Source organism: Tasmannia lanceolata, unplaced genomic scaffold (assembly GCF_043159265.1).
Source record: "Tasmannia lanceolata isolate RefF3 unplaced genomic scaffold, GAP_Taslan_0.1 ptg000003l, whole genome shotgun sequence".
In the NCBI taxonomy this organism is placed as follows: domain Eukaryota; kingdom Viridiplantae; phylum Streptophyta; class Magnoliopsida; order Canellales; family Winteraceae; genus Tasmannia; species Tasmannia lanceolata.
Window position 1 is genome coordinate 29,684,299 of NW_027518680.1, and position 22,700 is coordinate 29,706,998.

General features: G+C 48.1%; 31 non-coding genes across 31 annotated transcripts; all 31 read left to right on the forward strand.

Moving 5' to 3' along the window:
• Window positions 1–534: 534 nt before the first annotated feature.
• LOC143870882 (5S ribosomal RNA) lies at window positions 535–653 on the forward strand. The gene has a single exon (XR_013245663.1). It is a non-coding gene; the product is annotated as a 5S ribosomal RNA (ribosomal RNA).
• Window positions 654–1,250: 597 nt separating this feature from the next.
• LOC143870883 (5S ribosomal RNA) lies at window positions 1,251–1,369 on the forward strand. Its single transcript, XR_013245664.1, has one exon. It is a non-coding gene; the product is annotated as a 5S ribosomal RNA (ribosomal RNA).
• A 597-nt stretch (window positions 1,370–1,966) lies between these two features.
• On the forward strand, window positions 1,967–2,085 carry LOC143870884 (5S ribosomal RNA). The gene has a single exon (XR_013245665.1). It is a non-coding gene; the product is annotated as a 5S ribosomal RNA (ribosomal RNA).
• Window positions 2,086–2,682: 597 nt separating this feature from the next.
• LOC143873762 (5S ribosomal RNA) lies at window positions 2,683–2,801 on the forward strand. The gene has a single exon (XR_013248462.1). It is a non-coding gene; the product is annotated as a 5S ribosomal RNA (ribosomal RNA).
• A 597-nt stretch (window positions 2,802–3,398) lies between these two features.
• On the forward strand, window positions 3,399–3,517 carry LOC143870425 (5S ribosomal RNA). The gene has a single exon (XR_013245205.1). It is a non-coding gene; the product is annotated as a 5S ribosomal RNA (ribosomal RNA).
• Window positions 3,518–4,114: 597 nt separating this feature from the next.
• Window positions 4,115–4,233, forward strand: LOC143870885 (5S ribosomal RNA). The gene has a single exon (XR_013245666.1). It is a non-coding gene; the product is annotated as a 5S ribosomal RNA (ribosomal RNA).
• Window positions 4,234–4,830: 597 nt separating this feature from the next.
• LOC143873502 (5S ribosomal RNA) lies at window positions 4,831–4,949 on the forward strand. Its single transcript, XR_013248210.1, has one exon. It is a non-coding gene; the product is annotated as a 5S ribosomal RNA (ribosomal RNA).
• Window positions 4,950–5,546: 597 nt separating this feature from the next.
• LOC143870887 (5S ribosomal RNA) lies at window positions 5,547–5,665 on the forward strand. Its single transcript, XR_013245667.1, has one exon. It is a non-coding gene; the product is annotated as a 5S ribosomal RNA (ribosomal RNA).
• A 597-nt stretch (window positions 5,666–6,262) lies between these two features.
• LOC143873763 (5S ribosomal RNA) lies at window positions 6,263–6,381 on the forward strand. Its single transcript, XR_013248463.1, has one exon. It is a non-coding gene; the product is annotated as a 5S ribosomal RNA (ribosomal RNA).
• Window positions 6,382–6,978: 597 nt separating this feature from the next.
• On the forward strand, window positions 6,979–7,097 carry LOC143873764 (5S ribosomal RNA). Its single transcript, XR_013248464.1, has one exon. It is a non-coding gene; the product is annotated as a 5S ribosomal RNA (ribosomal RNA).
• A 597-nt stretch (window positions 7,098–7,694) lies between these two features.
• On the forward strand, window positions 7,695–7,813 carry LOC143874018 (5S ribosomal RNA). The gene has a single exon (XR_013248708.1). It is a non-coding gene; the product is annotated as a 5S ribosomal RNA (ribosomal RNA).
• Window positions 7,814–8,410: 597 nt separating this feature from the next.
• LOC143873766 (5S ribosomal RNA) lies at window positions 8,411–8,529 on the forward strand. Its single transcript, XR_013248466.1, has one exon. It is a non-coding gene; the product is annotated as a 5S ribosomal RNA (ribosomal RNA).
• A 597-nt stretch (window positions 8,530–9,126) lies between these two features.
• Window positions 9,127–9,245, forward strand: LOC143870436 (5S ribosomal RNA). The gene has a single exon (XR_013245216.1). It is a non-coding gene; the product is annotated as a 5S ribosomal RNA (ribosomal RNA).
• A 597-nt stretch (window positions 9,246–9,842) lies between these two features.
• LOC143870889 (5S ribosomal RNA) lies at window positions 9,843–9,961 on the forward strand. Its single transcript, XR_013245669.1, has one exon. It is a non-coding gene; the product is annotated as a 5S ribosomal RNA (ribosomal RNA).
• Window positions 9,962–10,558: 597 nt separating this feature from the next.
• Window positions 10,559–10,677, forward strand: LOC143870890 (5S ribosomal RNA). The gene has a single exon (XR_013245670.1). It is a non-coding gene; the product is annotated as a 5S ribosomal RNA (ribosomal RNA).
• A 597-nt stretch (window positions 10,678–11,274) lies between these two features.
• On the forward strand, window positions 11,275–11,393 carry LOC143870891 (5S ribosomal RNA). The gene has a single exon (XR_013245671.1). It is a non-coding gene; the product is annotated as a 5S ribosomal RNA (ribosomal RNA).
• A 597-nt stretch (window positions 11,394–11,990) lies between these two features.
• On the forward strand, window positions 11,991–12,109 carry LOC143873767 (5S ribosomal RNA). The gene has a single exon (XR_013248467.1). It is a non-coding gene; the product is annotated as a 5S ribosomal RNA (ribosomal RNA).
• Window positions 12,110–12,706: 597 nt separating this feature from the next.
• LOC143874839 (5S ribosomal RNA) lies at window positions 12,707–12,825 on the forward strand. The gene has a single exon (XR_013249507.1). It is a non-coding gene; the product is annotated as a 5S ribosomal RNA (ribosomal RNA).
• Window positions 12,826–13,422: 597 nt separating this feature from the next.
• Window positions 13,423–13,541, forward strand: LOC143874019 (5S ribosomal RNA). The gene has a single exon (XR_013248709.1). It is a non-coding gene; the product is annotated as a 5S ribosomal RNA (ribosomal RNA).
• Window positions 13,542–14,138: 597 nt separating this feature from the next.
• LOC143873768 (5S ribosomal RNA) lies at window positions 14,139–14,257 on the forward strand. Its single transcript, XR_013248468.1, has one exon. It is a non-coding gene; the product is annotated as a 5S ribosomal RNA (ribosomal RNA).
• A 597-nt stretch (window positions 14,258–14,854) lies between these two features.
• Window positions 14,855–14,973, forward strand: LOC143870448 (5S ribosomal RNA). Its single transcript, XR_013245227.1, has one exon. It is a non-coding gene; the product is annotated as a 5S ribosomal RNA (ribosomal RNA).
• Window positions 14,974–15,570: 597 nt separating this feature from the next.
• On the forward strand, window positions 15,571–15,689 carry LOC143870892 (5S ribosomal RNA). The gene has a single exon (XR_013245672.1). It is a non-coding gene; the product is annotated as a 5S ribosomal RNA (ribosomal RNA).
• A 597-nt stretch (window positions 15,690–16,286) lies between these two features.
• Window positions 16,287–16,405, forward strand: LOC143870893 (5S ribosomal RNA). The gene has a single exon (XR_013245673.1). It is a non-coding gene; the product is annotated as a 5S ribosomal RNA (ribosomal RNA).
• A 597-nt stretch (window positions 16,406–17,002) lies between these two features.
• On the forward strand, window positions 17,003–17,121 carry LOC143873769 (5S ribosomal RNA). Its single transcript, XR_013248469.1, has one exon. It is a non-coding gene; the product is annotated as a 5S ribosomal RNA (ribosomal RNA).
• Window positions 17,122–17,718: 597 nt separating this feature from the next.
• On the forward strand, window positions 17,719–17,837 carry LOC143874842 (5S ribosomal RNA). Its single transcript, XR_013249510.1, has one exon. It is a non-coding gene; the product is annotated as a 5S ribosomal RNA (ribosomal RNA).
• A 597-nt stretch (window positions 17,838–18,434) lies between these two features.
• LOC143870894 (5S ribosomal RNA) lies at window positions 18,435–18,553 on the forward strand. Its single transcript, XR_013245674.1, has one exon. It is a non-coding gene; the product is annotated as a 5S ribosomal RNA (ribosomal RNA).
• Window positions 18,554–19,150: 597 nt separating this feature from the next.
• LOC143870895 (5S ribosomal RNA) lies at window positions 19,151–19,269 on the forward strand. Its single transcript, XR_013245675.1, has one exon. It is a non-coding gene; the product is annotated as a 5S ribosomal RNA (ribosomal RNA).
• A 597-nt stretch (window positions 19,270–19,866) lies between these two features.
• Window positions 19,867–19,985, forward strand: LOC143873770 (5S ribosomal RNA). Its single transcript, XR_013248470.1, has one exon. It is a non-coding gene; the product is annotated as a 5S ribosomal RNA (ribosomal RNA).
• Window positions 19,986–20,582: 597 nt separating this feature from the next.
• On the forward strand, window positions 20,583–20,701 carry LOC143870459 (5S ribosomal RNA). The gene has a single exon (XR_013245238.1). It is a non-coding gene; the product is annotated as a 5S ribosomal RNA (ribosomal RNA).
• A 597-nt stretch (window positions 20,702–21,298) lies between these two features.
• Window positions 21,299–21,417, forward strand: LOC143870896 (5S ribosomal RNA). Its single transcript, XR_013245676.1, has one exon. It is a non-coding gene; the product is annotated as a 5S ribosomal RNA (ribosomal RNA).
• Window positions 21,418–22,014: 597 nt separating this feature from the next.
• On the forward strand, window positions 22,015–22,133 carry LOC143870897 (5S ribosomal RNA). Its single transcript, XR_013245677.1, has one exon. It is a non-coding gene; the product is annotated as a 5S ribosomal RNA (ribosomal RNA).
• Window positions 22,134–22,700: the final 567 nt, after the last annotated feature.

The window sequence follows — 22,700 nt, forward strand, 5'->3', positions numbered from 1 at the left end:
CGAACTGAAACGCACGTTTAGTGCGTCGCCTCCTACGTTTCGGTTCGGATCTTATTATTTTCTTCCGGATGGTGAATTCAAAGACGTCCGGTCTTTATTATGGCGGGGTGATAGTGTCGTTTGATTCGATAAACGGAATTCGTTCTGACATTTCATTTGCCGTCAAATTATAGCGGGGGTTTGTTTAGATTCAGTGACGTACAGGCTATAGCGGATGAGTGTACTAGTGGATGCGAGTCATGAATCCGGTCGGAAGGTGTTTACTGGCCGTGAGCTACCCTTGGTGCACAAATATCGTTCCGACGATAACTTTTGATCCGCCCGTCAGATCGTGGCGATTCTTATATTGATTCGGGGGTACTCGGGAAGATTCATCGCGCGATGACAGCCCTGGCGGTCATCCGGCTTCCCGACATGCTCGGATCGTCCATCCGGTGTCATCTAGCAGGATTTTTTCGCACTTTCATTTAAACGGACTTCGTACGACAATGCGAGTGGAAACTCTTTATTACTTTGACAATGGAGAGGCATGCTGGGTGCGATCATACCAGCACAAATGCACTGGATCCCATCAGAACTCCGAAGTTAAGCGTGCTTGGGCGAGAGTAGTACTAGGATGGGTGACCTCCTGGGAAGTCCTCGTGTTGCACCCCTGTCACTTTTTTCGGCTATCTACCACTTTTTTCGAACAATCTTTCGGTTCTGGAACATCGATGCGAACTGAAACGCACGTTTAGTGCGTCGCCTCCTACGTTTCGGTTCGGATCTTTTTATTTTCTTCCGGATGGTGAATTCAAAGACGTCCGGTCTTTATTATGGCGGGGTGATAGTGTCGTTTGATTCGATAAACGGAATTCGTTCTGACATTTTATTTGCAGTCAAATTATAGCGGGGGTTTGTTTAGATTCAGTGACGTACAGGCTATAGCGGATGAGTGTACTAGTGGATGCGAGTCATGAATCCGGTCGGAAGGTGTTTACTGGCCGTGAGCTACCCTTGGTGCACAAATATCGTTCCGACGATAACTTTTGATCCGCCCGTCAGATCGTAGCGATTCTTATATTGATTCGAGGGTACTCGGGAAGACCCAACGCGCGATGACAGCCCTGGCAGTCATCCGGCTTCCCGACATGCTCGGATCGTCCATCCGGTGTCATCTAGCAGGATTTTTTCGCACTTTCATTTAAACGGACTTCGTACGACAATGCGAGTGGAAACTCTTTATTACTTTGACAATGGAGAGGCATGCTGGGTGCGATCATACCAGCACAAATGCACTGGATCCCATCAGAACTCCGAAGTTAAGCGTGCTTGGGCGAGAGTAGTACTAGGATGGGTGACCTCCTGGGAAGTCCTCGTGTTGCACCCCTGTCACTTTTTTCGGCTATCTACCACTTTTTTCGAACAATCTTTCGGTTCTGGAACATCGATGCGAACTGAAACGCACGTTTAGTGCGTCGCCTCCTACGTTTCGGTTCGGATCTTTTTATTTTCTTCCGGATGGTAAATTCAAACACGTCCGGTCTTTATTATGGCGGGGTGATAGTGTCGTTTGATTCGATAAACGGAATTCGTTCTGACATTTCATTTGCGGTCAAATTATAGCGGGGGTTTGTTTAGATTCAGTGACGTACAGGCTATAGCGGATGAGTGTACTAGTGGATGCGAGTCATGAATCCGGTCGGAAGGTGTTTACTGGCCGTGAGCTACCCTTGGTGCACAAATATCGTTCCGACGATAACTTTTGATCAGCCCGTCAGATCGTGGCGATTCTTATATTGATTCGGGGGTACTCGGGAAGATTCATCGCGCGATGACAGCCTTGGCGGTCATCCGGCTTCCCGACATGCTCGGATCGTCCATCCGGTGTCATCTAGCAGGATTTTTTCGCACTTTCATTTAAACGGACTTCCTACGACAATGCGAGTGGAAACTCTTTATTACTTTGACAATGGAGAGGCATGCTGGGTGCGATCATACCAGCACAAATGCACTGGATCCCATCAGAACTCCGAAGTTAAGCGTGCTTGGGCGAGAGTAGTACTAGGATGGGTGACCTCCTGGGAAGTCCTCGTGTTGCACCCCTGTCACTTTTTTCGGCTATCTACCACTTTTTTCGAACAATCTTTCGGTTCTGGAACATCGATGCGAACTGAAACGCACGTTTAGTGCGTCGCCTCATACGTTTCGGTTCGGATCTTTTTATTTTCTTCCGGATGGTGAATTCAAAGACGTCAGGTCTTTATTATGGCGGGCTGATAGTGTCGTTTGATTCGATAAACGGAATTCGTTCTGACATTTCATTTGCGGTCAAATTATAGCGGGGGTTTGTTTAGATTCAGTGACGTACAGGCTATAGCGGATGAGTGTACTAGTGTATGCGAGTCATGAATCCGGTCGGAAGGTGTTTACTGGCCGTGAGCTACCCTTGGTGCACAAATATCGTTCCGACGATAACTTTTGATCCGCCCGTCAGATCGTGGCGATTCTTATATTGATTCGGGGGTACTCGGGAAGATTCATCGCGCGATGACAGCCCTGGTAGTCATCCGGCTTCCCGACATGCTCGGATCGTCCATCCGGTGTCATCTAGCAGGATTTTTTCGCACTTTCATTTAAACGGACTTCGTACGACAATGCGAGTGGAAACTCTTTATTACTTTGACAATGGAGAGGCATGCTGGGTGCGATCATACCAGCACAAATGCACTGGATCCCATCAGAACTCCGAAGTTAAGCGTGCTTGGGCGAGAGTAGTACTAGGATGGGTGACCTCCTGGAAAGTCCTCGTGTTGCACCCCTGTCACTTTTTTCGGCTATCTACCACTTTTTTCGAACAATCTTTCGGTTCTGGAACATCGATGCGAACTGAAACGCACGTTTAGTGCGTCGCCTCCTACGTTTCGGTTCCGATCTTTTTATTTTCTTCCGGATGGTGAATTCAAAGACGTCCGGTCTTTATTATGGCGGGGTGATAGTGTCGTTTGATTCGATAAACGGAATTCGTTCTGACATTTCATTTGCAGTCAAATTATAGCGGGGGTTTGTTTAGATTCAGTGACGTACAGGCTATAGCGGATGAGTGTACTAGTGGATGCGAGTCATGAATCCGGTCGGAAGGTGTTTACTGGCCGTGAGCTACCCTTGGTGCACAAATATCGTTCCGACGATAACTTTTGATCCGCCCGTCAGATCGTAGCGATTCTTATATTGATTCGGGGGTACTCGGGAAGATCCATGGCGCGATGACAGCCCTGGCAGTCATCCGGCTTCCCGACATGCTCGGATCGTCCATCCGGTGTCATCTAGCAGGATTTTTTCGCACTTTCATTTAAACGGACTTCGTACGACAATGCGAGTGGAAACTCTTTATTACTTTGACAATGGAGAGGCATGCTGGGTGCGATCATACCAGCACAAATGCACTGGATCCCATCAGAACTCCGAAGTTAAGCGTGCTTGGGCGAGAGTAGTACTAGGATGGGTGACCTCCTGGGAAGTTCTCGTGTTGCACCCCTGTCACTTTTCTCGGCTATCTACCACTTTTTTCGAACAATCTTTCGGTTCTGGAACATCGATGCGAACTGAAACGCACGTTTAGTGCGTCGCCTCATACGTTTCGGTTCGGATCTTTTTATTTTCTTCCGGATGGTGAATTCAAACACGTCCGGTCTTTATTATGGCGGGGTGATAGTGTCGTTTGATTCGATAAACGGAATTCGTTCTGACATTTCATTTGCGGTCAAATTATAGCGGGGGTTTGTTTAGATTCAGTGACGTACAGGCTATAGCGGATGAGTGTACTAGTGGATGCGAGTCATGAATCCGGTCGGAAGGTGTTTACTGGCCGTGAGCTACCCTTGGTGCACAAATATCGTTCCGACGATAACTTTTGATCCGCCCGTCAGATCGTGGCGATTCTTATATTGATTCGGGGGTACTCGGGAAGATTCATCGCGCGATCACAGCCCTGGCGGTCATCCGGCTTCCCGACATGCTCGGATCGTCCATCCGGTGTCATCTAGCAGGATTTTTTCGCACTTTCATTTAAACGGACTTCGTACGACAATGCGAGTGGAAACTCTTTATTACTTTGACAATGGAGAGGCATGCTGGGTGCGATCATACCAGCACAAATGCACTGGATCCCATCAGAACTCCGAAGTTAAGCGTGCTTGGGCGAGAGTAGTACTAGGATGGGTGACCTCCTGGGAAGTCCTCGTGTTGCACCCCTGTCACTTTTTTCGGCTATCTACCACTTTTTTCGAACAATCTTTCGGTTCTGGAACATCGATGCGAACTGAAACGCACGTTTAGTGCGTCGCCTCCTACGTTTCGGTTCGGATCTTTTTATTTTCTTCCGGATGGTGAATTCAAAGACGTCCGGTCTTTATTATGGCGGGGTGATAGTGTCGTTTGATTCGATAAACGGAATTCGTTCTGACATTTCATTTGCAGTCAAATTATAGCGGGGGTTTGTTTAGATTCAGTGACGTACAGGCTATAGCGGATGAGTGTACTAGTGGATGCGAGTCATGAATCCGGTCGGAAGGTGTTTACTGGCCGTGAGCTACCCTTGGTGCACAAATATCGTTCCGACGATAACTTTTGATCCGCCCGTCAGATCGTAGCGATTCTTATATTGATTCGGGGGTACTCGGGAAGACCCAACGCGCGATGACAGCCCTGGCAGTCATCCGGCTTCCCGACATGCTCGGATCGTCCATCCGGTGTCATCTAGCAGGATTTTTTCGCACTTTCATTTAAACGGACTTCGTACGACAATGCGAGTGGAAACTCTTTATTACTTTGACAATGGAGAGGCATGCTGGGTGCGATCATACCAGCACAAATGCACTGGATCCCATCAGAACTCCGAAGTTAAGCGTGCTTGGGCGAGAGTAGTACTAGGATGGGTGACCTCCAGAGAAGTCCTCGTGTTGCACCCCTGTCACTTTTTTCGGCTATCTACCACTTTTTTCGAACAATCTTTCGGTTCTGGAACATCGATGCGAACTGAAACGCACGTTTAGTGCGTCGCCTCCTACGTTTCGGTTCGGATCTTTTTATTTTCTTCCGGATGGTGAATTCAAACACGTCCGGTCTTTATTATGGCGGGGTGATAGTGTCGTTTGATTCGATAAACGGAATTCGTTCTGACATTTCATTTGCGGTCAAATTATAGCGGGGGTTTGTTTAGATTCAGTGACGTACAGGCTATAGCGGATGAGTGTACTAGTGGATGCGAGTCATGAATCCGGTCGGAAGGTGTTTACTGGCCGTGAGCTACCCTTGGTGCACAAATATCGTTCCGACGATAACTTTTGATCCGCCCGTCAGATCGTGGCGATTCTTATATTGATTCGGGGGTACTCGGGAAGATTCATCGCGCGATGACAGCCTTGGCGGTCATCCGGCTTCCCGACATGCTCGGATCGTCCATCCGGTGTCATCTAGCAGGATTTTTTCGCACTTTCATTTAAACGAACTTCGTACGACAATGCGAGTGGAAACTCTTTATTACTTTGACAATGGAGAGGCATGCTGGGTGCGATCATACCAGCACAAATGCACTGGATCCCATCAGAACTCCGAAGTTAAGCGTGCTTGGGCGAGAGTAGTACTAGGATGGGTGACCTCCTGGGAAGTCCTCGTGTTGCACCCCTGTCACTTTTTTCGGCTATCTACCACTTTTTTCGAACAATCTTTCGGTTCTGGAACATCGATGCGAACTGAAACGCACGTTTAGTGCGTCGCCTCATACGTTTCGGTTCGGATCTTTTTATTTTCTTCCGGATGGTGAATTCAAAGACGTCAGGTCTTTATTATGGCGGGCTGATAGTGTCGTTTGATTCGATAAACGGAATTCGTTCTGACATTTCATTTGCGGTCAAATTATAGCGGGGGTTTGTTTAGATTCAGTGACGTACAGGCTATAGCGGATGAGTGTACTAGTGGATGCGAGTCATGAATCCGGTCGGAAGGTGTTTACTGGCCGTGAGCTACCCTTGGTGCACAAATATCGTTCCGACGATAACTTTTGATCCGCCCGTCAGATCGTGGCGATTCTTATATTGATTCGGGGGTACTCGGGAAGATTCATCGCGCGATGACAGCCCTGGTGGTCATCCGGCTTCCCGACATGCTCGGATCGTCCATCCGGTGTCATCTAGCAGGATTTTTTCGCACTTTCATTTAAACGGACTTCGTACGACAATGCGAGTGGAAACTCTTTATTACTTTGACAATGGAGAGGCATGCTGGGTGCGATCATACCAGCACAAATGCACTGGATCCCATCAGAACTCCGAAGTTAAGCGTGCTTGGGCGAGAGTAGTACTAGGATGGGTGACCTCCTGGAAAGTCCTCGTGTTGCACCCCTGTCACTTTTTTCGGCTATCTACCACTTTTTTCGAACAATCTTTCGGTTCTGGAACATCGATGCGAACTGAAACGCACGTTTAGTGCGTCGCCTCCTACGTTTCGGTTCCGATCTTTTTATTTTCTTCCGGATGGTGAATTCAAAGACGTCCGGTCTTTATTATGGCGGGGTGATAGTGTCGTTTGATTCGATAAACGGAATTCGTTCTGACATTTCATTTGCAGTCAAATTATAGCGGGGGTTTGTTTAGATTCAGTGACGTACAGGCTATAGCGGATGAGTGTACTAGTGGATGCGAGTCATGAATCCGGTCGGAAGGTGTTTACTGGCCGTGAGCTACCCTTGGTGCACAAATATCGTTCCGACGATAACTTTTGATCCGCCCGTCAGATCGTAGCGATTCTTATATTGATTCGGGGGTACTCGGGAAGATCCATCGCGCGATGACAGCCCTGGCAGTCATCCGGCTTCCCGACATGCTCGGATCGTCCATCCGGTGTCATCTAGCAGGATTTTTTCGCACTTTCATTTAAACGGACTTCGTACGACAATGCGAGTGGAAACTCTTTATTACTTTGACAATGGAGAGGCATGCTGGGTGCGATCATACCAGCACAAATGCACTGGATCCCATCAGAACTCCGAAGTTAAGCGTGCTTGGGCGAGAGTAGTACTAGGATGGGTGACCTCCTGGAAAGTCCTCGTGTTGCACCCCTGTCACTTTTTTCGGCTATCTACCACTTTTTTCGAACAATCTTTCGGTTCTGGAACATCGATGCGAACTGAAACGCACGTTTAGTGCGTCGCCTCCTACGTTTCGGTTCGGATCTTTTTATTTTCTTCCGGATGGTGAATTCAAACACGTCCGGTCTTTATTATGGCGGGGTGATAGTGTCGTTTGATTCGATAAACGGAATTCGTTCTGACATTTCATTTGCGGTCAAATTATAGCGGGGGTTTGTTTAGATTCAGTGACGTACAGGCTATAGCGGATGAGTGTACTAGTGGATGCGAGTCATGAATCCGGTCGGAAGGTGTTTACTGGCCGTGAGCTACCCTTGGTGCACAAATATCGTTCCGACGATAACTTTTGATCCGCCCGTCAGATCGTGGCGATTCTTATATTGATTCGGGGGTACTCGGGAAGATTCATCGCGCGATGACAGCCCTGGCGGTCATCCGGCTTCCCGACATGCTCGGATCGTCCATCCGGTTTCATCTAGCAGGATTTTTTCGCACTTTCATTTAAACGGACTTCGTACGACAATGCGAGTGGAAACTCTTTATTACTTTGACAATGGAGAGGCATGCTGGGTGCGATCATACCAGCACAAATGCACTGGATCCCATCAGAACTCCGAAGTTAAGCGTGCTTGAGCGAGAGTAGTACTAGGATGGGTGACCTCCTGGGAAGTCCTCGTGTTGCACCCCTGTCACTTTTTTCGGCTATCTACCACTTTTTTCGAACAATCTTTCGGTTCTGGAACATCGATGCGAACTGAAACGCACGTTTAGTGCGTCGCCTCATACGTTTCGGTTCGGATCTTTTTATTTTCTTCCGGATGGTGAATTCAAAGACGTCAGGTCTTTATTATGGCGGGGTGATAGTGTCGTTTGATTCGATAAACGGAATTCGTTCTGACATTTCATTTGCAGTCAAATTATAGCGGGGGTTTGTTTAGATTCAGTGACGTACAGGCTATAGCGGATGAGTGTACTAGTGGATGCGAGTCATGAATCCGGTCGGAAGGTGTTTACTGGCCGTGAGCTACCCTTGGTGCACAAATATCGTTCCGACGATAACTTTTGATCCGCCCGTCAGATCGTCGCGATTCTTATATTGATTCGGGGGTACTCGGGAAGATCCATCGCGCGATGACAGCCCTGGCAGTCATCCGGCTTCCCGACATGCTCGGATCGTCCATCCGGTATCATCTAGCAGGATTTTTTCGCACTTTCATTTAAACGGACTTCGTACGACAATGCGAGTGGAAACTCTTTATTACTTTGACAATGGAGAGGCATGCTGGGTGCGATCATACCAGCACAAATGCACTGGATCCCATCAGAACTCCGAAGTTAAGCGTGCTTGGGCGAGAGTAGTACTAGGATGGGTGACCTCCTGGAAAGTCCTCGTGTTGCACCCCTGTCACTTTTTTCGGCTATCTACCACTTTTTTCGAACAATCTTTCGGTTCTGGAACATCGATGCGAACTGAAACGCACGTTTAGTGCGTCGCCTCCTACGTTTCGGTTCGGATCTTTTTATTTTCTTCCGGATGGTGAATTCAAAGACGTCCGGTCTTTATTATGGCGGGGTGATAGTGTCGTTTGATTCGATAAACGGAATTCGTTCTGACATTTCATTTGCGGTCAAATTATAGCGGGGGTTTGTTTAGATTCAGTGACGTACAGGCTATAGCGGATGAGTGTACTAGTGGATGCGAGTCATGAATCCGGTCGGAAGGTGTTTACTGGCCGTGAGCTACCCTTGGTGCACAAATATCGTTCCGACGATAACTTTTGATCCGCCCGTCAGATCGTGGCGATTCTTATATTGATTCGGGGGTACTCGGGAAGATTCATCGCGCGATGACAGCCCTGGCGGTCATCCGGCTTCCCGACATGCTCGGATCGTCCATCCGGTGTCATCTAGCAGGATTTTTTCGCACTTTCATTTAAACGGACTTCGTACGACAATGCGAGTGGAAACTCTTTATTACTTTGACAATGGAGAGGCATGCTGGGTGCGATCATACCAGCACAAATGCACTGGATCCCATCAGAACTCCGAAGTTAAGCGTGCTTGGGCGAGAGTAGTACTAGGATGGGTGACCTCCTGGGAAGTTCTCGTGTTGCACCCCTGTCACTTTTCTCGGCTATCTACCACTTTTTTCGAACAATCTTTCGGTTCTGGAACATCGATGCGAACTGAAACGCACGTTTAGTGCGTCGCCTCATACGTTTCGGTTCGGATCTTTTTATTTTCTTCCGGATGGTGAATTCAAACACGTCCGGTCTTTATTATGGCGGGGTGATAGTGTCGTTTGATTCGATAAACGGAATTCGTTCTGACATTTCATTTGCGGTCAAATTATAGCGGGGGTTTGTTTAGATTCAGTGACGTACAGGCTATAGCGGATGAGTGTACTAGTGGATGCGAGTCATGAATCCGGTCGGAAGGTGTTTACTGGCCGTGAGCTACCCTTGGTGCACAAATATCGTTCCGACGATAACTTTTGATCCGCCCGTCAGATCGTGGCGATTCTTATATTGATTCGGGGGTACTCGGGAAGATTCATCGCGCGATGACAGCCCTGGCGGTCATCCGGCTTCCCGACATGCTCGGATCGTCCATCCGGTGTCATCTAGCAGGATTTTTTCGCACTTTCATTTAAACGGACTTCGTACGACAATGCGAGTGGAAACTCTTTATTACTTTGACAATGGAGAGGCATGCTGGGTGCGATCATACCAGCACAAATGCACTGGATCCCATCAGAACTCCGAAGTTAAGCGTGCTTGGGCGAGAGTAGTACTAGGATGGGTGACCTCCTGGGAAGTCCTCGTGTTGCACCCCTGTCACTTTTTTCGGCTATCTACCACTTTTTTCGAACAATCTTTCGGTTCTGGAACATCGATGCGAACTGAAACGCACGTTTAGTGCGTCGCCTCCTACGTTTCGGTTCGGATCTTTTTATTTTCTTCCGGATGGTGAATTCAAAGACGTCCGGTCTTTATTATGGCGGGGTGATAGTGTCGTTTGATTCGATAAACGGAATTCGTTCTGACATTTCATTTGCAGTCAAATTATAGCGGGGGTTTGTTTAGATTCAGTGACGTACAGGCTATAGCGGATGAGTGTACTAGTGGATGCGAGTCATGAATCCGGTCGGAAGGTGTTTACTGGCCGTGAGCTACCCTTGGTGCACAAATATCGTTCCGACGATAACTTTTGATCCGCCCGTCAGATCGTAGCGATTCTTATATTGATTCGGGGGTACTCGGGAAGACCCAACGCGCGATGACAGCCCTGGCAGTCATCCGGCTTCCCGACATGCTCGGATCGTCCATCCGGTGTCATCTAGCAGGATTTTTTCGCACTTTCATTTAAACGGACTTCGTACGACAATGCGAGTGGAAACTCTTTATTACTTTGACAATGGAGAGGCATGCTGGGTGCGATCATACCAGCACAAATGCACTGGATCCCATCAGAACTCCGAAGTTAAGCGTGCTTGGGCGAGAGTAGTACTAGGATGGGTGACCTCCTGGGAAGTCCTCGTGTTGCACCCCTGTCACTTTTTTCGGCTATCTACCACTTTTTTCGAACAATCTTTCGGTTCTGGAACATCGATGCGAACTGAAACGCACGTTTAGTGCGTCGCCTCCTACGTTTCGGTTCGGATCTTTTTATTTTCTTCCGGATGGTGAATTCAAACACGTCCGGTCTTTATTATGGCGGGGTGATAGTGTCGTTTGATTCGATAAACGGAATTCGTTCTGACATTTCATTTGCGGTCAAATTATAGCGGGGGTTTGTTTAGATTCAGTGACGTACAGGCTATAGCGGATGAGTGTACTAGTGGATGCGAGTCATGAATCCGGTCGGAAGGTGTTTACTGGCCGTGAGCTACCCTTGGTGCACAAATATCGTTCCGACGATAACTTTTGATCCGCCCGTCAGATCGTGGCGATTCTTATATTGATTCGGGGGTACTCGGGAAGATTCATCGCGCGATGACAGCCCTGGCGGTCATCCGGCTTCCCGACATGCTCGGATCGTCCATCCGGTGTCATCTAGCAGGATTTTTTCGCACTTTCATTTAAACGGACTTCGTACGACAATGCGAGTGGAAACTCTTTATTACTTTGACAATGGAGAGGCATGCTGGGTGCGATCATACCAGCACAAATGCACTGGATCCCATCAGAACTCCGAAGTTAAGCGTGCTTGGGCGAGAGTAGTACTAGGATGGGTGACCTCCTGGGAAGTCCTCGTGTTGCACCCCTGTCACTTTTTTCGGCTATCTACCACTTTTTTCGAACAATCTTTCGGTTCTGGAACATCGATGCGAACTGAAACGCACGTTTAGTGCGTCGCCTCATACGTTTCGGTTCGGATCTTTTTATTTTCTTCCGGATGGTGAATTCAAAGACGTCAGGTCTTTATTATGGCGGGCTGATAGTGTCGTTTGATTCGATAAACGGAATTCGTTCTGACATTTCATTTGCGGTCAAATTATAGCGGGGGTTTGTTTAGATTCAGTGACGTACAGGCTATAGCGGATGAGTGTACTAGTGGATGCGAGTCATGAATCCGGTCGGAAGGTGTTTACTGGCCGTGAGCTACCCTTGGTGCACAAATATCGTTCCGACGATAACTTTTGATCCGCCCGTCAGATCGTGGCGATTCTTATATTGATTCGGGGGTACTCGGGAAGATTCATCGCGCGATGACAGCCCTGGTGGTCATCCGGCTTCCCGACATGCTCGGATCGTCCATCCGGTGTCATCTAGCAGGATTTTTTCGCACTTTCATTTAAACGGACTTCGTACGACAATGCGAGTGGAAACTCTTTATTACTTTGACAATGGAGAGGCATGCTGGGTGCGATCATACCAGCACAAATGCACTGGATCCCATCAGAACTCCGAAGTTAAGCGTGCTTGGGCGAGAGTAGTACTAGGATGGGTGACCTCCTGGAAAGTCCTCGTGTTGCACCCCTGTCACTTTTTTCGGCTATCTACCACTTTTTTCGAACAATCTTTCGGTTCTGGAACATCGATGCGAACTGAAACGCACGTTTAGTGCGTCGCCTCCTACGTTTCGGTTCCGATCTTTTTATTTTCTTCCGGATGGTGAATTCAAAGACGTCCGGTCTTTATTATGGCGGGGTGATAGTGTCGTTTGATTCGATAAACGGAATTCGTTCTGACATTTCATTTGCAGTCAAATTATAGCGGGGGTTTGTTTAGATTCAGTGACGTACAGGCTATAGCGGATGAGTGTACTAGTGGATGCGAGTCATGAATCCGGTCGGAAGGTGTTTACTGGCCGTGAGCTACCCTTGGTGCACAAATATCGTTCCGACGATAACTTTTGATCCGCCCGTCAGATCGTAGCGATTCTTATATTGATTCGGGGGTACTCGGGAAGATCCATCGCGCGATGACAGCCCTGGCAGTCATCCGGCTTCCCGACATGCTCGGATCGTCCATCCGGTGTCATCTAGCAGGATTTTTTCGCACTTTCATTTAAACGGACTTCGTACGACAATGCGAGTGGAAACTCTTTATTACTTTGACAATGGAGAGGCATGCTGGGTGCGATCATAACAGCACAAATGCACTGGATCCCATCAGAACTCCGAAGTTAAGCGTGCTTGGGCGAGAGTAGTACTAGGATGGGTGACCTCCTGGAAAGTCCTCGTGTTGCACCCCTGTCACTTTTTTCGGCTATCTACCACTTTTTTCGAACAATCTTTCGGTTCTGGAACATCGATGCGAACTGAAACGCACGTTTAGTGCGTCGCCTCCTACGTTTCGGTTCGGATCTTTTTATTTTCTTCCGGATGGTGAATTCAAACACGTCCGGTCTTTATTATGGCGGGGTGATAGTGTCGTTTGATTCGATAAACGGAATTCGTTCTGACATTTCATTTGCGGTCAAATTATAGCGGGGGTTTGTTTAGATTCAGTGACGTACAGGCTATAGCGGATGAGTGTACTAGTGGATGCGAGTCATGAATCCGGTCGGAAGGTGTTTACTGGCCGTGAGCTACCCTTGGTGCACAAATATCGTTCCGACGATAACTTTTGATCCGCCCGTCAGATCGTGGCGATTCTTATATTGATTCGGGGGTACTCGGGAAGATTCATCGCGCGATGACAGCCCTGGCGGTCATCCGGCTTCCCGACATGCTCGGATCGTCCATCCGGTTTCATCTAGCAGGATTTTTTCGCACTTTCATTTAAACGGACTTCGTACGACAATGCGAGTGGAAACTCTTTATTACTTTGACAATGGAGAGGCATGCTGGGTGCGATCATACCAGCACAAATGCACTGGATCCCATCAGAACTCCGAAGTTAAGCGTGCTTGAGCGAGAGTAGTACTAGGATGGGTGACCTCCTGGGAAGTCCTCGTGTTGCACCCCTGTCACTTTTTTCGGCTATCTACCACTTTTTTCGAACAATCTTTCGGTTCTGGAACATCGATGCGAACTGAAACGCACGTTTAGTGCGTCGCCTCATACGTTTCGGTTCGGATCTTTTTATTTTCTTCCGGATGGTGAATTCAAAGACGTCAGGTCTTTATTATGGCGGGGTGATAGTGTCGTTTGATTCGATAAACGGAATTCGTTCTGACATTTCATTTGCAGTCAAATTATAGCGGGGGTTTGTTTAGATTCAGTGACGTACAGGCTATAGCGGATGAGTGTACTAGTGGATGCGAGTCATGAATCCGGTCGGAAGGTGTTTACTGGCCGTGAGCTACCCTTGGTGCACAAATATCGTTCCGACGATAACTTTTGATCCGCCCGTCAGATCGTCGCGATTCTTATATTGATTCGGGGGTACTCGGGAAGATCCATCGCGCGATGACAGCCCTGGCAGTCATCCGGCTTCCCGACATGCTCGGATCGTCCATCCGGTATCATCTAGCAGGATTTTTTCGCACTTTCATTTAAACGGACTTCGTACGACAATGCGAGTGGAAACTCTTTATTACTTTGACAATGGAGAGGCATGCTGGGTGCGATCATACCAGCACAAATGCACTGGATCCCATCAGAACTCCGAAGTTAAGCGTGCTTGGGCGAGAGTAGTACTAGGATGGGTGACCTCCTGGAAAGTCCTCGTGTTGCACCCCTGTCACTTTTTTCGGCTATCTACCACTTTTTTCGAACAATCTTTCGGTTCTGGAACATCGATGCGAACTGAAACGCACGTTTAGTGCGTCGCCTCCTACGTTTCGGTTCGGATCTTTTTATTTTCTTCCGGATGGTGAATTCAAAGACGTCCGGTCTTTATTATGGCGGGGTGATAGTGTCGTTTGATTCGATAAACGGAATTCGTTCTGACATTTCATTTGCGGTCAAATTATAGCGGGGGTTTGTTTAGATTCAGTGACGTACAGGCTATAGCGGATGAGTGTACTAGTGGATGCGAGTCATGAATCCGGTCGGAAGGTGTTTACTGGCCGTGAGCTACCCTTGGTGCACAAATATCGTTCCGACGATAACTTTTGATCCGCCCGTCAGATCGTGGCGATTCTTATATTGATTCGGGGGTACTCGGGAAGATTCATCGCGCGATGACAGCCCTGGCGGTCATCCGGCTTCCCGACATGCTCGGATCGTCCATCCGGTGTCATCTAGCAGGATTTTTTCGCACTTTCATTTAAACGGACTTCGTACGACAATGCGAGTGGAAACTCTTTATTACTTTGACAATGGAGAGGCATGCTGGGTGCGATCATACCAGCACAAATGCACTGGATCCCATCAGAACTCCGAAGTTAAGCGTGCTTGGGCGAGAGTAGTACTAGGATGGGTGACCTCCTGGGAAGTTCTCGTGTTGCACCCCTGTCACTTTTCTCGGCTATCTACCACTTTTTTCGAACAATCTTTCGGTTCTGGAACATCGATGCGAACTGAAACGCACGTTTAGTGCGTCGCCTCATACGTTTCGGTTCGGATCTTTTTATTTTCTTCCGGATGGTGAATTCAAACACGTCCGGTCTTTATTATGGCGGGGTGATAGTGTCGTTTGATTCGATAAACGGAATTCGTTCTGACATTTCATTTGCGGTCAAATTATAGCGGGGGTTTGTTTAGATTCAGTGACGTACAGGCTATAGCGGATGAGTGTACTAGTGGATGCGAGTCATGAATCCGGTCGGAAGGTGTTTACTGGCCGTGAGCTACCCTTGGTGCACAAATATCGTTCCGACGATAACTTTTGATCCGCCCGTCAGATCGTGGCGATTCTTATATTGATTCGGGGGTACTCGGGAAGATTCATCGCGCGATGACAGCCCTGGCGGTCATCCGGCTTCCCGACATGCTCGGATCGTCCATCCGGTGTCATCTAGCAGGATTTTTTCGCACTTTCATTTAAACGGACTTCGTACGACAATGCGAGTGGAAACTCTTTATTACTTTGACAATGGAGAGGCATGCTGGGTGCGATCATACCAGCACAAATGCACTGGATCCCATCAGAACTCCGAAGTTAAGCGTGCTTGGGCGAGAGTAGTACTAGGATGGGTGACCTCCTGGGAAGTCCTCGTGTTGCACCCCTGTCACTTTTTTCGGCTATCTACCACTTTTTTCGAACAATCTTTCGGTTCTGGAACATCGATGCGAACTGAAACGCACGTTTAGTGCGTCGCCTCCTACGTTTCGGTTCGGATCTTTTTATTTTCTTCCGGATGGTGAATTCAAACACGTCCGGTCTTTATTATGGCGGGGTGATAGTGTCGTTTGATTCGATAAACGGAATTCGTTCTGACATTTCATTTGCGGTCAAATTATAGCGGGGGTTTGTTTAGATTCAGTGACGTACAGGCTATAGCGGATGAGTGTACTAGTGGATGCGAGTCATGAATCCGGTCGGAAGGTGTTTACTGGCCGTGAGCTACCCTTGGTGCACAAATATCGTTCCGACGATAACTTTTGATCCGCCCGTCAGATCGTGGCGATTCTTATATTGATTCGGGGGTACTCGGGAAGATTCATCGCGCGATGACAGCCCTGGCGGTCATCCGGCTTCCCGACATGCTCGGATCGTCCATCCGGTGTCATCTAGCAGGATTTTTTCGCACTTTCATTTAAACGGACTTCGTACGACAATGCGAGTGGAAACTCTTTATTACTTTGACAATGGAGAGGCATGCTGGGTGCGATCATACCAGCACAAATGCACTGGATCCCATCAGAACTCCGAAGTTAAGCGTGCTTGGGCGAGAGTAGTACTAGGATGGGTGACCTCCTGGGAAGTCCTCGTGTTGCACCCCTGTCACTTTTTTCGGCTATCTACCACTTTTTTCGAACAATCTTTCGGTTCTGGAACATCGATGCGAACTGAAACGCACGTTTAGTGCGTCGCCTCATACGTTTCGGTTCGGATCTTTTTATTTTCTTCCGGATGGTGAATTCAAAGACGTCAGGTCTTTATTATGGCGGGCTGATAGTGTCGTTTGATTCGATAAACGGAATTCGTTCTGACATTTCATTTGCGGTCAAATTATAGCGGGGGTTTGTTTAGATTCAGTGACGTACAGGCTATAGCGGATGAGTGTACTAGTGGATGCGAGTCATGAATCCGGTCGGAAGGTGTTTACTGGCCGTGAGCTACCCTTGGTGCACAAATATCGTTCCGACGATAACTTTTGATCCGCCCGTCAGATCGTGGCGATTCTTATATTGATTCGGGGGTACTCGGGAAGATTCATCGCGCGATGACAGCCCTGGTGGTCATCCGGCTTCCCGACATGCTCGGATCGTCCATCCGGTGTCATCTAGCAGGATTTTTTCGCACTTTCATTTAAACGGACTTCGTACGACAATGCGAGTGGAAACTCTTTATTACTTTGACAATGGAGAGGCATGCTGGGTGCGATCATACCAGCACAAATGCACTGGATCCCATCAGAACTCCGAAGTTAAGCGTGCTTGGGCGAGAGTAGTACTAGGATGGGTGACCTCCTGGAAAGTCCTCGTGTTGCACCCCTGTCACTTTTTTCGGCTATCTACCACTTTTTTCGAACAATCTTTCGGTTCTGGAACATCGATGCGAACTGAAACGCACGTTTAGTGCGTCGCCTCCTACGTTTCGGTTCCGATCTTTTTATTTTCTTCCGGATGGTGAATTCAAAGACGTCCGGTCTTTATTATGGCGGGGTGATAGTGTCGTTTGATTCGATAAACGGAATTCGTTCTGACATTTCATTTGCAGTCAAATTATAGCGGGGGTTTGTTTAGATTCAGTGACGTACAGGCTATAGCGGATGAGTGTACTAGTGGATGCGAGTCATGAATCCGGTCGGAAGGTGTTTACTGGCCGTGAGCTACCCTTGGTGCACAAATATCGTTCCGACGATAACTTTTGATCCGCCCGTCAGATCGTAGCGATTCTTATATTGATTCGGGGGTACTCGGGAAGATCCATCGCGCGATGACAGCCCTGGCAGTCATCCGGCTTCCCGACATGCTCGGATCGTCCATCCGGTGTCATCTAGCAGGATTTTTTCGCACTTTCATTTAAACGGACTTCGTACGACAATGCGAGTGGAAACTCTTTATTACTTTGACAATGGAGAGGCATGCTGGGTGCGATCATAACAGCACAAATGCACTGGATCCCATCAGAACTCCGAAGTTAAGCGTGCTTGGGCGAGAGTAGTACTAGGATGGGTGACCTCCTGGAAAGTCCTCGTGTTGCACCCCTGTCACTTTTTTCGGCTATCTACCACTTTTTTCGAACAATCTTTCGGTTCTGGAACATCGATGCGAACTGAAACGCACGTTTAGTGCGTCGCCTCCTACGTTTCGGTTCGGATCTTTTTATTTTCTTCCGGATGGTGAATTCAAACACGTCCGGTCTTTATTATGGCGGGGTGATAGTGTCGTTTGATTCGATAAACGGAATTCGTTCTGACATTTCATTTGCGGTCAAATTATAGCGGGGGTTTGTTTAGATTCAGTGACGTACAGGCTATAGCGGATGAGTGTACTAGTGGATGCGAGTCATGAATCCGGTCGGAAGGTGTTTACTGGCCGTGAGCTACCCTTGGTGCACAAATATCGTTCCGACGATAACTTTTGATCCGCCCGTCAGATCGTGGCGATTCTTATATTGATTCGGGGGTACTCGGGAAGATTCATCGCGCGATGACAGCCCTGGCGGTCATCCGGCTTCCCGACATGCTCGGATCGTCCATCCGGTGTCATCTAGCAGGATTTTTTCGCACTTTCATTTAAACGGACTTCGTACGACAATGCGAGTGGAAACTCTTTATTACTTTGACAATGGAGAGGCATGCTGGGTGCGATCATACCAGCACAAATGCACTGGATCCCATCAGAACTCCGAAGTTAAGCGTGCTTGGGCGAGAGTAGTACTAGGATGGGTGACCTCCTGGGAAGTCCTCGTGTTGCACCCCTGTCACTTTTTTCGGCTATCTACCACTTTTTTCGAACAATCTTTCGGTTCTGGAACATCGATGCGAACTGAAACGCACGTTTAGTGCGTCGCCTCCTACGTTTCGGTTCGGATCTTTTTATTTTCTTCCGGATGGTAAATTCAAACACGTCCGGTCTTTATTATGGCGGGGTGATAGTGTCGTTTGATTCGATAAACGGAATTCGTTCTGACATTTCATTTGCGGTCAAATTATAGCGGGGGTTTGTTTAGATTCAGTGACGTACAGGCTATAGCGGATGAGTGTACTAGTGGATGCGAGTCATGAATCCGGTCGGAAGGTGTTTACTGGCCGTGAGCTACCCTTGGTGCACAAATATCGTTCCGACGATAACTTTTGATCCGCCCGTCAGATCGTGGCGATTCTTATATTGATTCGGGGGTACTCGGGAAGATTCATCGCGCGATGACAGCCTTGGCGGTCATCCGGCTTCCCGACATGCTCGGATCGTCCATCCGGTGTCATCTAGCAGGATTTTTTCGCACTTTCATTTAAACGGACTTCGTACGACAATGCGAGTGGAAACTCTTTATTACTTTGACAATGGAGAGGCATGCTGGGTGCGATCATACCAGCACAAATGCACTGGATCCCATCAGAACTCCGAAGTTAAGCGTGCTTGGGCGAGAGTAGTACTAGGATGGGTGACCTCCTGGGAAGTCCTCGTGTTGCACCCCTGTCACTTTTTTCGGCTATCTACCACTTTTTTCGAACAATCTTTCGGTTCTGGAACATCGATGCGAACTGAAACGCACGTTTAGTGCGTCGCCTCATACGTTTCGGTTCGGATCTTTTTATTTTCTTCCGGATGGTGAATTCAAAGACGTCAGGTCTTTATTATGGCGGGCTGATAGTGTCGTTTGATTCGATAAACGGAATTCGTTCTGACATTTCATTTGCGGTCAAATTATAGCGGGGGTTTGTTTAGATTCAGTGACGTACAGGCTATAGCGGATGAGTGTACTAGTGGATGCGAGTCATGAATCCGGTCGGAAGGTGTTTACTGGCCGTGAGCTACCCTTGGTGCACAAATATCGTTCCGACGATAACTTTTGATCCGCCCGTCAGATCGTGGCGATTCTTATATTGATTCGGGGGTACTCGGGAAGATTCATCGCGCGATGACAGCCCTGGTGGTCATCCGGCTTCCCGACATGCTCGGATCGTCCATCCGGTGTCATCTAGCAGGATTTTTTCGCACTTTCATTTAAACGGACTTCGTACGACAATGCGAGTGGAAACTCTTTATTACTTTGACAATGGAGAGGCATGCTGGGTGCGATCATACCAGCACAAATGCACTGGATCCCATCAGAACTCCGAAGTTAAGCGTGCTTGGGCGAGAGTAGTACTAGGATGGGTGACCTCCTGGAAAGTCCTCGTGTTGCACCCCTGTCACTTTTTTCGGCTATCTACCACTTTTTTCGAACAATCTTTCGGTTCTGGAACATCGATGCGAACTGAAACGCACGTTTAGTGCGTCGCCTCCTACGTTTCGGTTCCGATCTTTTTATTTTCTTCCGGATGGTGAATTCAAAGACGTCCGGTCTTTATTATGGCGGGGTGATAGTGTCGTTTGATTCGATAAACGGAATTCGTTCTGACATTTCATTTGCAGTCAAATTATAGCGGGGGTTTGTTTAGATTCAGTGACGTACAGGCTATAGCGGATGAGTGTACTAGTGGATGCGAGTCATGAATCCGGTCGGAAGGTGTTTACTGGCCGTGAGCTACCCTTGGTGCACAAATATCGTTCCGACGATAACTTTTGATCCGCCCGTCAGATCGTAGCGATTCTTATATTGATTCGGGGGTACTCGGGAAGATCCATCGCGCGATGACAGCCCTGGCAGTCATCCGGCTTCCCGACATGCTCGGATCGTCCATCCGGTGTCATCTAGCAGGATTTTTTCGCACTTTCATTTAAACGGACTTCGTACGACAATGCGAGTGGAAACTCTTTATTACTTTGACAATGGAGAGGCATGCTGGGTGCGATCATACCAGCACAAATGCACTGGATCCCATCAGAACTCCGAAGTTAAGCGTGCTTGGGCGAGAGTAGTACTAGGATGGGTGACCTCCTGGGAAGTTCTCGTGTTGCACCCCTGTCACTTTTCTCGGCTATCTACCACTTTTTTCGAACAATCTTTCGGTTCTGGAACATCGATGCGAACTGAAACGCACGTTTAGTGCGTCGCCTCATACGTTTCGGTTCGGATCTTTTTATTTTCTTCCGGATGGTGAATTCAAACACGTCCGGTCTTTATTATGGCGGGGTGATAGTGTCGTTTGATTCGATAAACGGAATTCGTTCTGACATTTCATTTGCGGTCAAATTATAGCGGGGGTTTGTTTAGATTCAGTGACGTACAGGCTATAGCGGATGAGTGTACTAGTGGATGCGAGTCATGAATCCGGTCGGAAGGTGTTTACTGGCCGTGAGCTACCCTTGGTGCACAAATATCGTTCCGACGATAACTTTTGATCCGCCCGTTAGATCGTGGCGATTCTTATATTGATTCGGGGGTACTCGGGAAGATTCATCGCGCGATGACAGCCCTGGCGGTCATCCGGCTTCCCGACATGCTCGGATCGTCCATCCGGTGTCATCTAGCAGGATTTTTTCGCACTTTCATTTAAACGGACTTCGTACGACAATGCGAGTGGAAACTCTTTATTACTTTGACAATGGAGAGGAATGCTGGGTGCGATCATACCAGCACAAATGCACTGGATCCCATCAGAACTCCGAAGTTAAGCGTGCTTGGGCGAGAGTAGTACTAGGATGGGTGACCTCCTGGGAAGTCCTCGTGTTGCACCCCTGTCACTTTTTTCGGCTATCTACCACTTTTTTCGAACAATCTTTTGGTTCTGGAACATCGATGCGAACTGAAACGCACGTTTAGTGCGTCGCCTCCTACGTTTCGGTTCGGATCTTTTTATTTTCTTCCGGATGGTGAATTCAAAGACGTCCGGTCTTTATTATGGCGGGGTGATAGTGTAGTTTGATTCGATAAACGGAATTCGTTCTGACATTTCATTTGCAGTCAAATTATAGCGGGGGTTTGTTTAGATTCAGTGACGTACAGGCTATAGCGGATGAGTGTACTAGTGGATGCGAGTCATGAATCCGGTCGGAAGGTGTTTACTGGCCGTGAGCTACCCTTGGTGCACAAATATCGTTCCGACGATAACTTTTGATCCGCCCGTCAGATCGTAGCGATTCTTATATTGATTCGGGGGTACTCGGGAAGATCCATCGCGCGATGACAGCCCTGGCAGTCATCCGGCTTCCCGACATGCTCGGATCGTCCATCCGGTGTCATCTAGCAGGATTTTTTCGCACTTTCATTTAAACGGACTTCGTACGACAATGCGAGTGGAAACTCTTTATTACTTTGACAATGGAGAGGCATGCTGGGTGCGATCATACCAGCACAAATGCACTGGATCCCATCAGAACTCCGAAGTTAAGCGTGCTTGGGCGAGAGTAGTACTAGGATGGGTGACCTCCTGGGAAGTCCTCGTGTTGCACCCCTGTCACTTTTTTCGGCTATCTACCACTTTTTTCGAACAATCTTTCGGTTCTGGAAAATCGATGCGAACTGAAACGCACGTTTAGTGCGTCGCCTCCTACGTTTCGGTTCGGATCTTTTTATTTTCTTCCGGATGGTGAATTCAAACACGTCCGGTCTTTATTATGGCGGGGTGATAGTGTCGTTTGATTCGATAAACGGAATTCGTTCTGACATTTCATTTGCGGTCAAATTATAGCGGGGGTTTGTTTAGATTCAGTGACGTACAGGCTATGGCGGATGAGTGTACTAGTGGATGCGAGTCATGAATCCGGTCGGAAGGTGTTTACTGGCCGTGAGCTACCCTTGGTGCACAAATATCGTTCCGACGATAACTTTTGATCCGCCCGTCAGATCGTAGCGATTCTTATATTGATTCGGGGGTACTCGGGAAGATCCATCGCGCGATGACAGCCCTGGCAGTCATCCGGCTTCCCGACATGCTCGGATCGTCCATCCGGTGTCATCTAGCAGGATTTTTTCGCACTTTCATTTAAACGGACTTCGTACGACAATGCGAGTGGAAACTC